Raw genomic sequence first — 14,159 nt, 5'->3', positions numbered from 1 at the left:
AAGCATTCCCTGGGTCCTGAATAGTGTGAATCACAAGAGAATGTGCTTATGGTTAAGGGTTGTACTATGTTGGCCTGAAGCACCTGATTTCAAGTAACAATATCCTTTTTTCCTTTAATATGTGGTGTGTGTGTGTCAAATGTGTGTATGTGTATGTGTGTGTGTGTGTGTGTGTGTGTGTGTGATTTAAGACCCACTAAAGCATAGAGGTCTGGGAAACCCCCACCCCACCCCGTCACTAATGCTTGAGGACCATACCATTCCAGGTTTTTATAATCCAGTTGGACAAATAAGAATTAGGCACATAGAATCATTATGAAGCATCACAAAGCCCCACACAACTTAGTTAACAGGTAGTGACAATGACCATAGCTTTTTTTAAGAGTGTGGAGTTGCAGGCATGGGTCACTTAGGAAAGACCAAACTTTGTATGGGGAAATAAATTGGATTTAATTGGAGAAGCAGACGGGAAAATTACTGTGTATAAAATTCCATTGAAAATATAGTGTCACATTTTCATGTGTTTGTTATTGCATGGGATGAGCGTCTACATCAGGATTGCCACATCGCTCCCCATTACAGGGTTATTAAAGCACGATCCTGAGGCTCTCAGCCAGAGATGGGGAGGAGGAAACTGATATGAAAGCAGCATGACGCAGGGGCCCAAGAAGGGGAAAGATAATGTTGGACCGAGTCCAAGGAAGCATGAGCAAATCTAACACAGTATCGGGTTAACACTGAGAGATTAAGAGAGAAAGAATTCAAAAAACAAGCCACAGGTGAGCATCCAACACTCAGTGCTGAGGTCATAGGAGCCTGAGACGGGGCAGACACCTTCAGAAACCCTCCACAAACAAGGTGAAAAAATGCGAGAAGGCTCAAAATGAAAAGTATGGATGAAGGTGGTCCTTGTATAAAAGAATTTCCCTCTTACCCCAAAAGCAGATAGAGATGACTTTCGAGATAAAAGTAACAGGGGCGCCTGGGTTGCTCGGTCGATTGGGCGTCAGACTTCGGCTGGGGTCATGATCTCACAGTTTGTGGGTTCAAGCCCCGCCTCGGTCTCTGTGCTGACAGCTCAGAGCCTGGAGCCTGCTTCGGATTCTGGGTCTCCCCCTCTCTCGGTCTCTCCTCCGCTCCCACTCTGTCTCTGTCTCTCTCTCTCTCAAAATAAAAGTAACAAAGTTCATTGTAGCTACTGCATTTGTAGCTACCCTCCTGAGTTCCTGATGCTATTAAGGGGACAAAAGGAGAAAGACCCAGGGCTGGAAAGATGTATTTGAACGTGATCAGGCTGAAATGGAAGAAAGTGACATATAACTGTCAGCCACCGTGCTCCCTGACATTGTTCTTTTTTGTTAGGTGGACTGGTCCATCCAGGGACACGTGGTGCCAGATGCTCCAGTAGTGCCTGTGGGGCACTGGCCACGTGAGGACTGCGACATGGAGAAGCAGCCAGTTGGCCTCGATGGGCTCTTTACCACCCAGCCAAAGGATCTAGGCTACACATATCAGCTCTCTTGTGGCTGCTGTAACAATCTGGCGGGGAGGGGGCGATCAAAACAACAGAAATCTATTCTCTCACAATTCTGGAAGCCAGAAGTCCAAAATCGAGGCTCTAGGGGATGCTCTTTCCTGCCACTTCCAGTTTTGGGTGGCTGCTGACACTCTTTGACTTGTGGCCACATCACTTTAATCTCTGCTCTGTCTTCACAAGGGGCTTCGCATCGCCTCTTCTCTGTGTCTCTGTTGGATATCTACTTTTCTCTTAAAGGACACCTGGCATTGGCTTTAGGGACCACCCTAAATCGGGGATGATCTCATCTCAAGAGTCTGAACTTTATCATCTCAGTAAAAGCCCTTTAGCCAAATGAGATCACATCTATAGGTCGCTGGGATTAGGAGTCAGACATATCTTTTTGAGGTGCCCCTATTAACCCACTACATGGCACATACAATTTCTTCTACCAAACTCCCACTGAAGAAGGTCCTTCCTCTTCCTCTGAAAAATAGCAAGGGGGGGGGGGTGGGTAGAATGGGAAGAATGGGAAGAATGGGAAGAATGGGAGAATGGGAAGAAAGCCATGGTTTAACCACAGATGTGTATCCACTGGAAAGCCCACATCAGGCGTGGAGGTAAGCTCCTTCTTGATAATACTCACATCGGCTTAATCACAAACTGTTTGCAGGTTTTAACTCGTGTAGTCCTCCCACCTGCTCTAAGAAGAAAGGACTTTCATTTTCCCCATTTCAGGGACCAGGAAACTGAAGTGCAGGAGGTTACACAACTTGCATGAGGTCCTGTACAAGCAAATGGTTCAGTGAGATTAAATGCAGGGGTGGCCGGTTGCAGAGGTCACTCTGAGTCCCTATGTCATCTGGTTCACCTGCTATCTGTACCCTAATGAGACCCAACATTATAATACCGACTTCTCTGGAAGAACTATGATCTTTGAAGCATTGAACTAAATGTACAACATTATAGAAATGGTTGAGTAAAATATTGTCTTTTCATCTGATAAGATACTCTGCAGTGAATTTAAATGAATGTTTTTGAAGATATTTAATGATAACTTAAAATATTCATGAAACAATGTTAAGAGAAAATAGCAGGTTATATATAATTCAAAAACATCAGATTGTGTATCTATAAATAAATATATTCATAGAAAAATAAGTCAAGAACAAGAATGCCAAAATGTTCGTATCAGTTGTCTCTGGGTTGAAAATTTTGTTTCTTCGGCCATTTCGTTTGTATTTTTCAGATGATGTACAATAAACATATATTGCTTTCATGGTAAGGTAAAACCAAGGCTGTTATTAGTCTGGGGCAAAAAAATGTAAGAATTTGAATTGGTCTCAGGAACCGGTAGATAAAAATCAAAGATGAAACAATGAAGAAGTCCCGATCCATGGGCCTGTGGAAGAGAAAGGGAGGAGGAACACTTGATTCTGAAGGACCTTGGTTAGAAGGAGCCAGAAAAAGGTGTTCAGGGGTGGTGGTTGCATGTGGGGAGTTGGGGAGGTGGGGTAAGGCACATGCCCCAAACCATACAGGACCCTCAGAAGCCTCCCAGTAAGGAGAGTGTCAGTGTTTCCCTGCTGAAAACTGGAGTGGGCTTCAGAGAGGCCAAGAAAATGGCTCAGTGTTTTGTGGGACAACTGTCTAAACTTAATTTTGTTCCCAAAGTTTTTATACGTCCTAAATGGGAACATTAGACAGACCAGGTAGTCACCGCTCCAGCAACATGGGGTCTCACTGGGGAGCATTTACACCAGGCCCCTCGGAGGGACATGGCTCCTTATCCCAACCGTCAGGAGATCTCAAGACCATGCAGCTGCTTCCCTACCAACCCTTAAGGGAGGATCCATGGTGGCCTCCACGCCACAGAACATTGCCAACCTTCTGACGAAGGACGTGAGGTCATTCCAGCTTAAGTGAGAAGGAGGTCGTGAAGATGCACGCTCGCCAGGAACCATTCAGGATCTGAAGGCCAAGGAGCCTTCCGGAGCCAAGGCTGTGCCAAGGACCTGCGTGGTCTCCTTCGCCTTCTCAGGCCGACCCCACGTTTCACATCTGCTCCAACTCCCTCTTGCTGTCAGCTGGCTGTTTGCATCCATGGTTCATTTCTCTGTTTCATAGACGACTCATTATTCTGGCTCGCTTGCACTCCTTCGTGTCCTATCTAACCTCTCAGTCTGCTATGGCTGTGAGCAGTTGCTTCTGCGGCGGAGGCGGCTTTTGCTTAGAATTTCTGTTTGAATTGCAGAGAGTGGAAGGATTTGATTAGCTCCCCCTGAATTTTGCTTAAATGCAAGATGACAGGGCCATGTCTGGGCCACGGATCGGTGGCACTGGTCAGTCAGCCATGTCTCTTGGCATTGCCCACTTCTGCAGGTTCTGGGTGTAGGGGAAATCCTTTCAAAGGGGTCGTTGGCATGGAAGGCATTGTGATCGATTTGTCCTCTCTAATGTTTATGCAGTGAAGAAGACCACTTTTCTTACGCAATAGCATTTATGTGGCAGGTGCCCAGAGCTAAATGGATTCCTCGGTCAGCCATTCAACACGTGGACCTTTTGACCAAAAGGAAAGGAAAAGACAGCTTCTCCTCAACTGACAGTACATTTCAAAACACAAGAACAGGGTTGGACAAGTCAAGGAAAGAATCTAGTGGTCTTTCCTTTAGGTTTTAGCATTAAGGGGAAAGGCCAGGTTTTTAACATTGATACATCCCTTTTAACAACCGAACACTTACTTTCGGGATATGAAATACAGTTTTTACTCTGCTAAGCGATTCTAGAGTGTTGTTTTGGAGGAACCGCTAAAGAAAATCTACCTTGACCTTATGGTAACTTGGTGCATCTCTCCACCGATTACCAAGTTGCAGCTCCAGAAATTTCAGACGGAGTTGGCCTAATCGGGGACACCGCACATGAAAATGAATTGCACAGCTGGGAACCTGAAAACTTCCTGGGCTAATTAACAGGAAGTAGCTTTGAACTTTTTGCTCTGTTGGGCTTCTTGGGAGTCACTAAATGATTGGTTCAAGTCCAGGAGCAGCTAGAAGGACCCAAGAGTATGAAGACATATTTCCCAGGTGTGTGGGCTCTGGAGAGTAGGAAGGCGGAGGCCCTGGCTATTCCAGGAAAAGAAGTCTTTGATTTTTTTTCCAATTATAGCTCATGTGTAAGCCACTCATGATGAGTGGGCCCACTCGGTTCAGTAAAGACAACGTGGATTATATATTTTTGGCTTTAGCTAAAGTCAGTTAAGGATTTGAGAAGAGATTATGCGTGTTCCGAAGGTATGAAGTCTTTTCTTTTCATCCCCTCCTCTTTTCTGTCTCCTGACTCCCTTTTTATTCTGGAGCTGGGTTCTGAGTATGCCGCTTACTGGCTGCGATTAGCTTCCGTGCCCTTCATTTTTTGTCATCTATAAAATGTGTCCTTCATACCTACCTTTTCTATTTTTTTCTATGGCCGGTGTATGTTTCAAATGACTTTGTAAGTGTCTCAGTATGTTGTTTTCCTAGGTATTCCATTTATCTAAGGCTGTGTAACAGAATGTTCCAAAATTTAGTGGTTTAAAACAACAATGTATTATGATACTCCACGGTTCTTTAGACCACTGAACTGGTTTGCTTGGATTCTCTCATGGGGCTACAAACAGATGGCAAACGGGGCTGGAGGCTGACTTTTGGGCTGAGACACCCGGAGGCTGGTCAGTTTCTCCACTGTCACGTGCTGTCTCCGCATGCCCGCTTTAGGCTTCCTCCTAGCACGGGAGTCTCAGCATAGTGAGACTTCTAAAATGGCAGCCAGCTTCTAGAGTGAGTGTTCCGGGAGATGTGGGAAGATGTTGTGAAATTTAAGTCATAGCCTCCGAAATTCCCAAATGTCACCTCTGCCATGGTACCTTGAGTAAGTAGGTCATGACGCCCCACCCGGAATAGAGAGGATGGAAAGCTCTACCTTTATGTCAGCTGCAGCTTGCGTATGTAGAGAGGGAAAGATATGATGGCATCCTATTTGGAGACTGTCAACCGCACCTGTTCTATGTTTCATTTAATTTCTGCTCCATTCATCCATTCGTCCATCCATCTACCCACTCGTCCCTCTGTGCATTAAACAAGTACGTAAGCCTCTTATGAGCTCATCACTATCCTGGGTGCTGTGACATAATGCCAAAAAGGCAGGGAATACTGTTCCTGCAACTCATAAGAATGATCTATTAGTGGTGGAGACAGAGACACTACAAAATAAATAAATCTGTTGTTTCAAAGCATGGTATGCATGATTTATCAAAACATATATGGGCCTGGCAGACCTTACTCAGATTGATGGTAGGTCACAAAAGTTCTGTCTGAAAGAGGGTCTCTTTCAGTACTCACTACGAATGAGTACAAGTTGGTCAGGAGAGGAGTGAGGGGAGAACCTTCCATGCAGGGAAAGCACACTGAAACAAGTCAACCTTTACTCAGATGTTAGTGCACAAATGAGGATTTTCCTGAACAACATCTTAAACTATAATTCATATTACCTCTTCTGGGGTTCCCTACTCTCTTTCTGGGCATGAATTTTCACCGTGGCACTTAAAATATCTAGCACACTATGTGCTGTATTTATTGATGGGCTTATACTATCTGTCTCACCTACTAAAAGGTAAGTTCCACAAAAGTAGAGGGATTTTTCTGTTTTGTTCCCTGTTGGATCTAGACCAGTGCCTAGCGCGTCAAAAGCCGTCAAAATATTTATTACATGAATGTGTTACTTGTCCCCAGCTTCTCTAATCACATTTTTATTGTATCTCATAGACTGCAAGCCCCTTTCATGCCAATATTCTGTTTGCTGTGCATCATGAGCGCTGGGCAGATGTTGAGGAAACCTAGATTCTATTCCCCATCCTGCTGCTAACTTCCTGTTTGAATTCGGGCAAATTGCTTAGAGGTTTTCTTGTTGATTTCCTCATTCCTAGAACAAAGGTGTTGACTTCTGCAGCCTCCTCCTATTCTGAGTGTCCGTAATCCTTTGATTTTTGTACAGCAAAATCATTACAGAGGGACCAAGGGCTTCCAACAATTGACCTAATTCATAAGTGGGGGGAGGGGAAAGGAGAACAAAAAAGATTCTTGGAGGAAGGAGGGCTTACAGGGTGTGTTTCATGGTGCTGGGGGGGGCTGTGTTTTCCTTTTTATAAGGAGAGAGAAAGGAGAAAAAAACACCTTTTCTCTCGGGGACTTGAGTACAGAGGAGTAACACTGAAGATTCATCCAACACCTCTTAAGACTGAACAGCATGTGGTCTGATCTGGGAGGATCTGGCTCAGTTAACTCTGAGCAGAGGGCTTCTAGTAGGGGGTTGCGCAAGGAAGGAATCGGGGCACTTAGCCGGGCAGGTAGGAGAAGCCATCCCAGCGGCTCACCTCTGCTTCCACCTTTAAGGCAGCTTAATCAGATGGCATGCCACCAGCAGCATGGTGGAGGGCCCACGTGCATGGGTAATACAGGAATGAAGCATTTTACCTCTGCACGTGCGCCTGAAGACAGGCATGGCGGTAGGACTGAGGCTTAAGGAGTGTTTCTTGCAGATGTGCAAATTTTGGACCCAGATGGCGAGGAGCACGAGGAGCCATTTCACAATGAGCTGCAAATCAAGAGACGGTAGTGAGTCGCTTCTAGGGAATCAAGAGCTACTGTTACTTAGACCCAAAATGATGGCTGGGAACATACGAATTCTTATTCTAAGGTATAAACGTGCACATGTATTGCGATGTCCGGGAAAGAACGTAGACATTTGCAAGATTCTCTTTGGGACTGAGGCATTGAACATTTTTCTTGACATGTGACTGTGTTACCTGGTTTGTCGTAGAAGCACACTCTGAAATGAGGATTCAAGTGCAAATTATTATTTGGGGGTGATCCCAAATCAAGTAAGGGAAGTAAAACAGAAATCATTCCAATGTGGCGGCAAAGAGTGTGTTATTAAACAAGTGGCCACTGGGGAAGCTGGGGCCCGATCCCTCTGGAAAACTCTGGGAGCCAGAAGAGAATGCATGCCTCAGAGCTGTCCTAGAAGGTGCTTTGTTCATCTACCAATTCCCTTAAATCATTTTGTTGAGTCTTACTCCCAGCGGAAAGGTAGTACACGCACGTCTGGCACTTTATGACCATTATGTGCATGGACAGAGTGGGTCCTGGAGGCCAGAGGGAGCCTCAGGTAAAGGAACGGAGGTTCTGACAGTTGGAAATGCCACAACATTGACCGGAGTGGTAAGGATCAAGGGGATATGGACAGCACATTATAGTCTCTGTTCCATCTGGCGTGGGGATCGAATGTCCAAACAAGTATCAGTAGCTAACAGCTTATTTGGAATTAACAACAACACGACAACAAAAGATGTTTTTACCCATCAGGAATATGAGGGGATGGCAGGTAGAATGGGTAAATATTGCCAAGGGGAAGAAAGTACTGGGAGAATGTTACCATGTTCCCGGGGCAGAGCAAAGATTGAAATGCTCTGAAGGGAAGCCAGATGTGCCAACACTCTTTATGCTTCATGCCTCTAGTAACAAATGTCATAGATAAATGTTAACTCTTTGTGTTGCAGGGTTTAACCCGTTTCAAGACAGTTCAAAAAAAGAGGATTTTTATGGAAACCAAGAACAGAAATGGTGGTAGGAAGGGCCTTTGAGCCTAGAACCATAACACCGGAGGCTCTACACCAGAGATTCTTTATAAAGACCCCAGCCATAGGGATATCTGGATGTTTGGTCAGGTGCTCAGCAACGAACACAACTAGATACACCATCCCCTTTTATACCTGATTATTTATATCTCTTCTTGCCCAATGTACAGCCTTAATCCAGAAGGGTAAGTGTTAGAAGTGGTACAAATTCTCTAGAATCTCAGTGAGTCCCAAAGAAATCAATACGAACAAAACAACACCAACAAGTAACATTGTCAAATGGCTGAAAGCCAAGACAAAGAGAAATTCCTGAAATTAGCCATAGGGGGAAAAAGAGACATCAAAGACAGGGGAACGTCAACAATAATAATAATTTCCAAATTTTGGACAGAATACAGAGCAGTTGCTCTGTATTCTCTGACCCACTGCCAGGGGGAGTATAAAATGCACACTTTGGAAAACTGTACAGCAATCCAATATATACTAACCTTGTAAACATTGATTTCTCCCACGAAATTCACCCCAAAGAAATGAAAACATATGTCTAGAAGAGATATATGACATCTCTTATAATATAAGAGAATATTGATTACAACTTTATTCATAATAACAAAACAAAAACAAAGGCAAAAGCAAACAAACTGGAAACATCCCAAATGTCCATCAACAGAAGAATGGATAAGCCTAACATACCAATGCATAGAAGGTGGATGAACAACAAGAAGGACAGACACAAAAGAGTTATAATATATGCCTCATGTTACATGAAGGTCAAGAACAGATAAACATAATCTGTGATGATAGAAATCAAGAAAGTAATTGCTCTAGAGGTAGGCTGGGGATGGGGTGCTGAGTGGCTGGAGGGTTTGAATGGAAAGAGTCATGACTTTCTAGGATAGTGGAAATGTTGGAATATGGAACTGTTGTGTACCTCGATTGTGGTTGTGGTTATAGGAGCGTATCCATTTATCAAAATGCATCAAACTCTATACTTTAAGATCCAAGCATTTTACTGACAATATCAACTCGACACAATAAATAATAATATACTTATTATTTAGGTTTGCTTATCTAAAATCCATCAAGGGTCATTGCTCTTAAATAAAAGCTTGAAAGACAAAAAAAAATCATTTAGATCTTGTTAAAACCAATTATATATGTATTTAAACATATGTATATTTATACACACACACACACACACACACACACACACACATATATATATATATACACACACAAACGTATACAGACATACACATATACATCTACATATATGCACATATCAACACATATACACATTTATACACACACACATACATATATACAGACATATAAATGATAAGCAAGCAAAGAAAGGCCAGGAGTCAGATTCAGTGATGCTGGTATGAGTTTGTGTTTAGAAAATTTCATTTCCTTTGCCCATCTGTAAAGAACCAGAGACGCTATGATTATGGCTAACTTTCCAGAATTATGTCTACAAGCTTCTTAACTAGGTAAGGCATAGGTGGGTTTTCAACCAGAACACTTGACCTATGCTGGCTTGTAACCAGAGCTGTGCAAAATGCCTTTTGGAATAGCTACTAGGAGAGGCACCTGGCGAGCTCAGTTGGTAGTGCTTGTGACTCTTGATCTTGGAGTTGTGAGTTTGAGCCCCAAGTTGGATGCAGATCTTGGTTAAAAATATTAAAAACAGGCTAGATGTAGTATGCATCACTTTTTCACTTTTGAGAAAGCTTAGCAGAAATGCAGAGACCCTCTAGCTCAGTGGGGGCTGGGTCAGGGAGGGGGTGGAATTACAAGGAAAGGGTCTGAAATCTTTACTTGTCATGAGCAGAAGTCTTTCGCTAGTTCTTAGACTTGTTGTTCAAATGGGGGCAGATACGGTTTCCTATTTCCTTAGCACTGCTGGACCTGGGCCCCCCGTGTTCTGGTTGGAGCCACTGACAGCTCTGAAATGCTGTCTTCTATGTACTTGGTGTCTGCTGGGGGGCTGCACCTTTCCTGGATTTCAGTTGTGCTGTGCTTCCGTTGCTCATTTTCCCAAATCAGCTCCCCTGATTTGTTTAGTGTTTATTGCCATTATTTCTTTGTTTTGTTTTTGAGAGGGGAAGGGGCAGAGAAAGAGGGGGACAGAGGATCTGAAACAGGCTCTGTGCTGACAGCAGAAAGCCTAATGTGGGGCCCAAACTCATGAGCCATGAGATCGTGACCTGAGCCGAAGTCAGATGACTAACCAATGGAACCACCCAGGCGCCGCTCCCCTGCACTCCTTTTGGCCTTATCAGGGGCTCTTTCCTTACCCCTGTGGTGACATAGATCTCAGGTGGTCTCCACCTGAGGCCGAGACTGGGGTTTGAGTTTTATCTCTGGCTCCCATTCTATTTTCTGACGTTTCCCTGACTGTGGAGCGATGGACTCTATCAAGGATCAATGAGCAGGAGAAAGAGCATGACTTTGGGAAGAAACGGATCCAAACTCTGGTTCCATTGCTAAGTTGGACAAGCTACTTTACCAACTGTTCAACTGTCTCCAGAACTGTCCGATGAATATTACCAACATCCGCTTCCACAGTTGTCCAGGAGGCATCGCAATGCTTACTTCATGAGGTTGTGGTACAATTTAATTATATTTAAACTTATATATGGATATAAAGAGCAAACTGGTTCAAATGATGGTACCTGGCATATTGTTGAGGTTCCATCCACCTTAGCGCCTCCTGTGCCTCCTGTTTTTTTTCCCACAGAAGAATCGATCGGTGATACGCTATGTAGCTGAAAAAAAATGTACTTGATTTCAGGAATGCCTCCTCACCCCTCCAAATCACAAGTTCTTGTACTCACGGGTACAACTCTGTCCTTAATTAATTCATGCTACACATTCCCAGGCAGGCTACTATACGGAAGCCAACAACAACAAAATCCTTCATTATGGAGATTGCTTAAGGACCATCATTCTCATTATTGCAATCTACATTAGTGTATCATTTTAAAACTCGCAGGTTGCTTTCATAGGGTTATATATAAGTTGGGTGCTCATGTACTTCTGCGGAACAAGTCAGGATATTTCCGAGAGTAAAAGAGCATAATATTTGAGGTGAGACAACAATCTGGGATGGAGCTGGACACATTGGAGTTGAGATCGCCCTACACAGGGGCTGGGATCTATTCAGGACAAGTATGAATCCTTATCATATGATGAAACGGAGTGTCAGGACGGTGACACGTCCTGATGTCAAGATCATCTGATTAGTAAGTGCAGAGTCAGCATGCAAATGCAGGTGTTCTGAAGCTGTAACCTGTGATTTCTCTAGGAGAACAAAATTTGTTTTGCAAAGAGTGATGGGAATGTCTGCATTCGTTGGTTGAAATTTTGCTGTATTAAATATTGCATTGGCTAGAATTCAAACCCTTTTTCATATATAGCTTTTTTGGCTTAGGCTTTATTGTAATTAGACTGAAGAAGCACCATAACTATCTTTGCCCACTGGGGTACTATTAAGAGCTGTACAGCATTATGGAAATGCAAGTTTCCATAGCTAGAAGTAATCTTTGCCACTGAGTTGAAGTAAAATCTCTTAGCCTGATACTTTAGGCCTGTATGATTAGACCAGAATTCTTTGACTCCTCTCTCCAGGTTTTCAAAGAGAAGGGAACTTCCAGAGGGATGTTGTGTGTGTGTGGTGGGTGGGGGGAGGGCATGTCTGGCCTCTTTCTTTCCATTTTCTCTCTCACACCACCTCAAAGGAGTTAAAACACCTGGCGAGAGCCAGGATCTGCCTTCCGGAAGCAGATATGTGTTCTTGAGCAGACTGCTCATCCTGACAACCTTATGGGCCATACAGACACCATAGTGCAGCCACATCCAGCCTCAAAAATTCAGAGGCATCAGAGGGGAGGAAATCTTTACCTTCGCCTCCATTGCAACATTCGTCAGAGACCACTAAACGGAAAGTTGCAGAGAACTGGCAAAAATGTATAAAATTGGTACTTATTCCTTTTTTGCTAACTTTCTATGCATATTGACTTTATAGATCAGAAACTTGGAGAAAAGGAAGGATAAAAGGATTGATACCCTGAAGCCCATACAGCCTCCCTAAAATGTTCATCACCGTATTTTGTCATCCAACCCATAAAATGACTTGTCATTCTTAAGCACAATGTGAATTTTATGTTCCTATAACTTTGCTGCTCCCTTTCCCAAAATGGCTATGGATGCCACTAAAGCTAGTTTATTAGTTTTCTAGGTAGGTCAAAACAAAGTACCCAAGCTATGTGTCTTAAAAAAACAGAAACTTATTCTTTCACAGTCTGGAGACCACAAGTCTGAGATCAGAATGGCGGCAGGGCCGTGTTCTCTCTGAATGTTCCAAGTGAAGGAATTCTAGTTGGCTTCTGGTCATTGCTGAAAGTCCATGGTCCTCCGTGGCTTATAGACGCATCATTCCAGTATCTGTCTTCATTGACACCTGGCATTGTCCCATGTGTATCTATGTCTTCACATGGTCTTCTTAGAAGGACACAAGGTGCTGGATTTTTAGGGTCTACCCTAAAATCTTGTTGGACCACATCTTAACTTGATTACATCTGCATGGACCTTAGTTCTAAGTAAGGTTACTCACAAGTGCTGGGAGTTAGGACTTGAAAGTGTCTTCTTGAGGGACACAATACAACTGGGGTCTCTATTTGTATGTGAGATCAAATCCCCTCTCTCTGTAGGAATAAATACCACTGCAACTATTCTCCCCTTCATCCTACATCATCTACTCTCTCCTCTATAAAGGGCCTTCTTCATCAGAATTCAATGTATGGTTATTTTTTTAGTAGATTTTAATAAAAAAAAATACAACACAAAAATCTCTCTTGACTTCCACATTCATCAGGATTCTCTAAACAGAACCAATAGGCTGTATATATAGAGAGAACGGGGTGAGACTTATTATAATGAACTGGCTCACAGGACTACTGAGGCTAGCAATCCCAAGATTTGCAGAATGAGCTGATAAGCTGGAGACCCAGGAGCACCAATGCTATAGATTCCACTCCAAAGACCCACAGGCTTGAGGCCCAGGAAGAGACAGTGTTCCAGTTCAAGTTCCAAGGAAGGAAAAAAAAGCCAGTGCCCCAGTTCAAAGGCTGGCAGATGGGAAGAATTTTCTTACTCAAGGGATGGTCGAGGACTGATAGCCTCTACACACTGAGTCCGGTGGTGAAATCTTTGTCAACTAGGAGGTAAATTCCATTACAACAAGGATGCTTGCGTGTTTTGTTTGTTGTTATAGTTTCATCTCAGGACGGTGGCTAGCATTCAGTAGGTCTTAAGTTAGTATTTGTTGAATTAGTAAGTAACTCTCGACTCATCGCTGGCATTTGACACATTTGATATTTCTCTTCTTTAATCTGCCTCCTCTTGGCTTTCAAGCCTATCCCAGTTTTCTTCCCAACTTGCTGGCTGCCCCTTCTCAATCTTCTTTCTCGTTTCCTACCCATCTACTGGCCTCTTAGTTTAGAGTGCCTGAGGTCTCAGTCCTTGGTCTTCTCACCTTCTACTTCTCATTCCCGAGGAGATCTCATGCACGGCAGTAGTTTTAAATCCCAGCCCTGTGCTGATGATTCCAAATTTTATGCCATCACTTCCTTCTTGAACTCAAAACCTCTTCACTTTAGTGTTTAATTGATCTCAAATTAGATATGTCTAAAGAGGAGCTCTCGATCTTCTCCCAAAAATTCTTCTATTAATGTCCCACTTTTAGTCCATTGGTAAATCCTATCCGCTCTGACTTCCGAATGTGTCGGGGATCTGAACACTTCTCACTACTTCCATTATGTACAGCCTGACTCAGCCATCTATTCCAGATTTTTAATCAACTACTACTTTCTCGGTGAGGCCTCTCTGTATTTACAATCTCAATTTTTGACTCCCTGAAAAACCAAGTGATGAAAATCCCTATCCCCTGCCTTACTCTATTTTTCCCTA

This window comes from Panthera leo, chromosome B1 (genome assembly GCF_018350215.1).
Source record: "Panthera leo isolate Ple1 chromosome B1, P.leo_Ple1_pat1.1, whole genome shotgun sequence".
Classification (NCBI taxonomy): Eukaryota; Metazoa; Chordata; class Mammalia; order Carnivora; family Felidae; genus Panthera; species Panthera leo.
Note: the sequence above shows the minus strand (reverse complement) of the source record.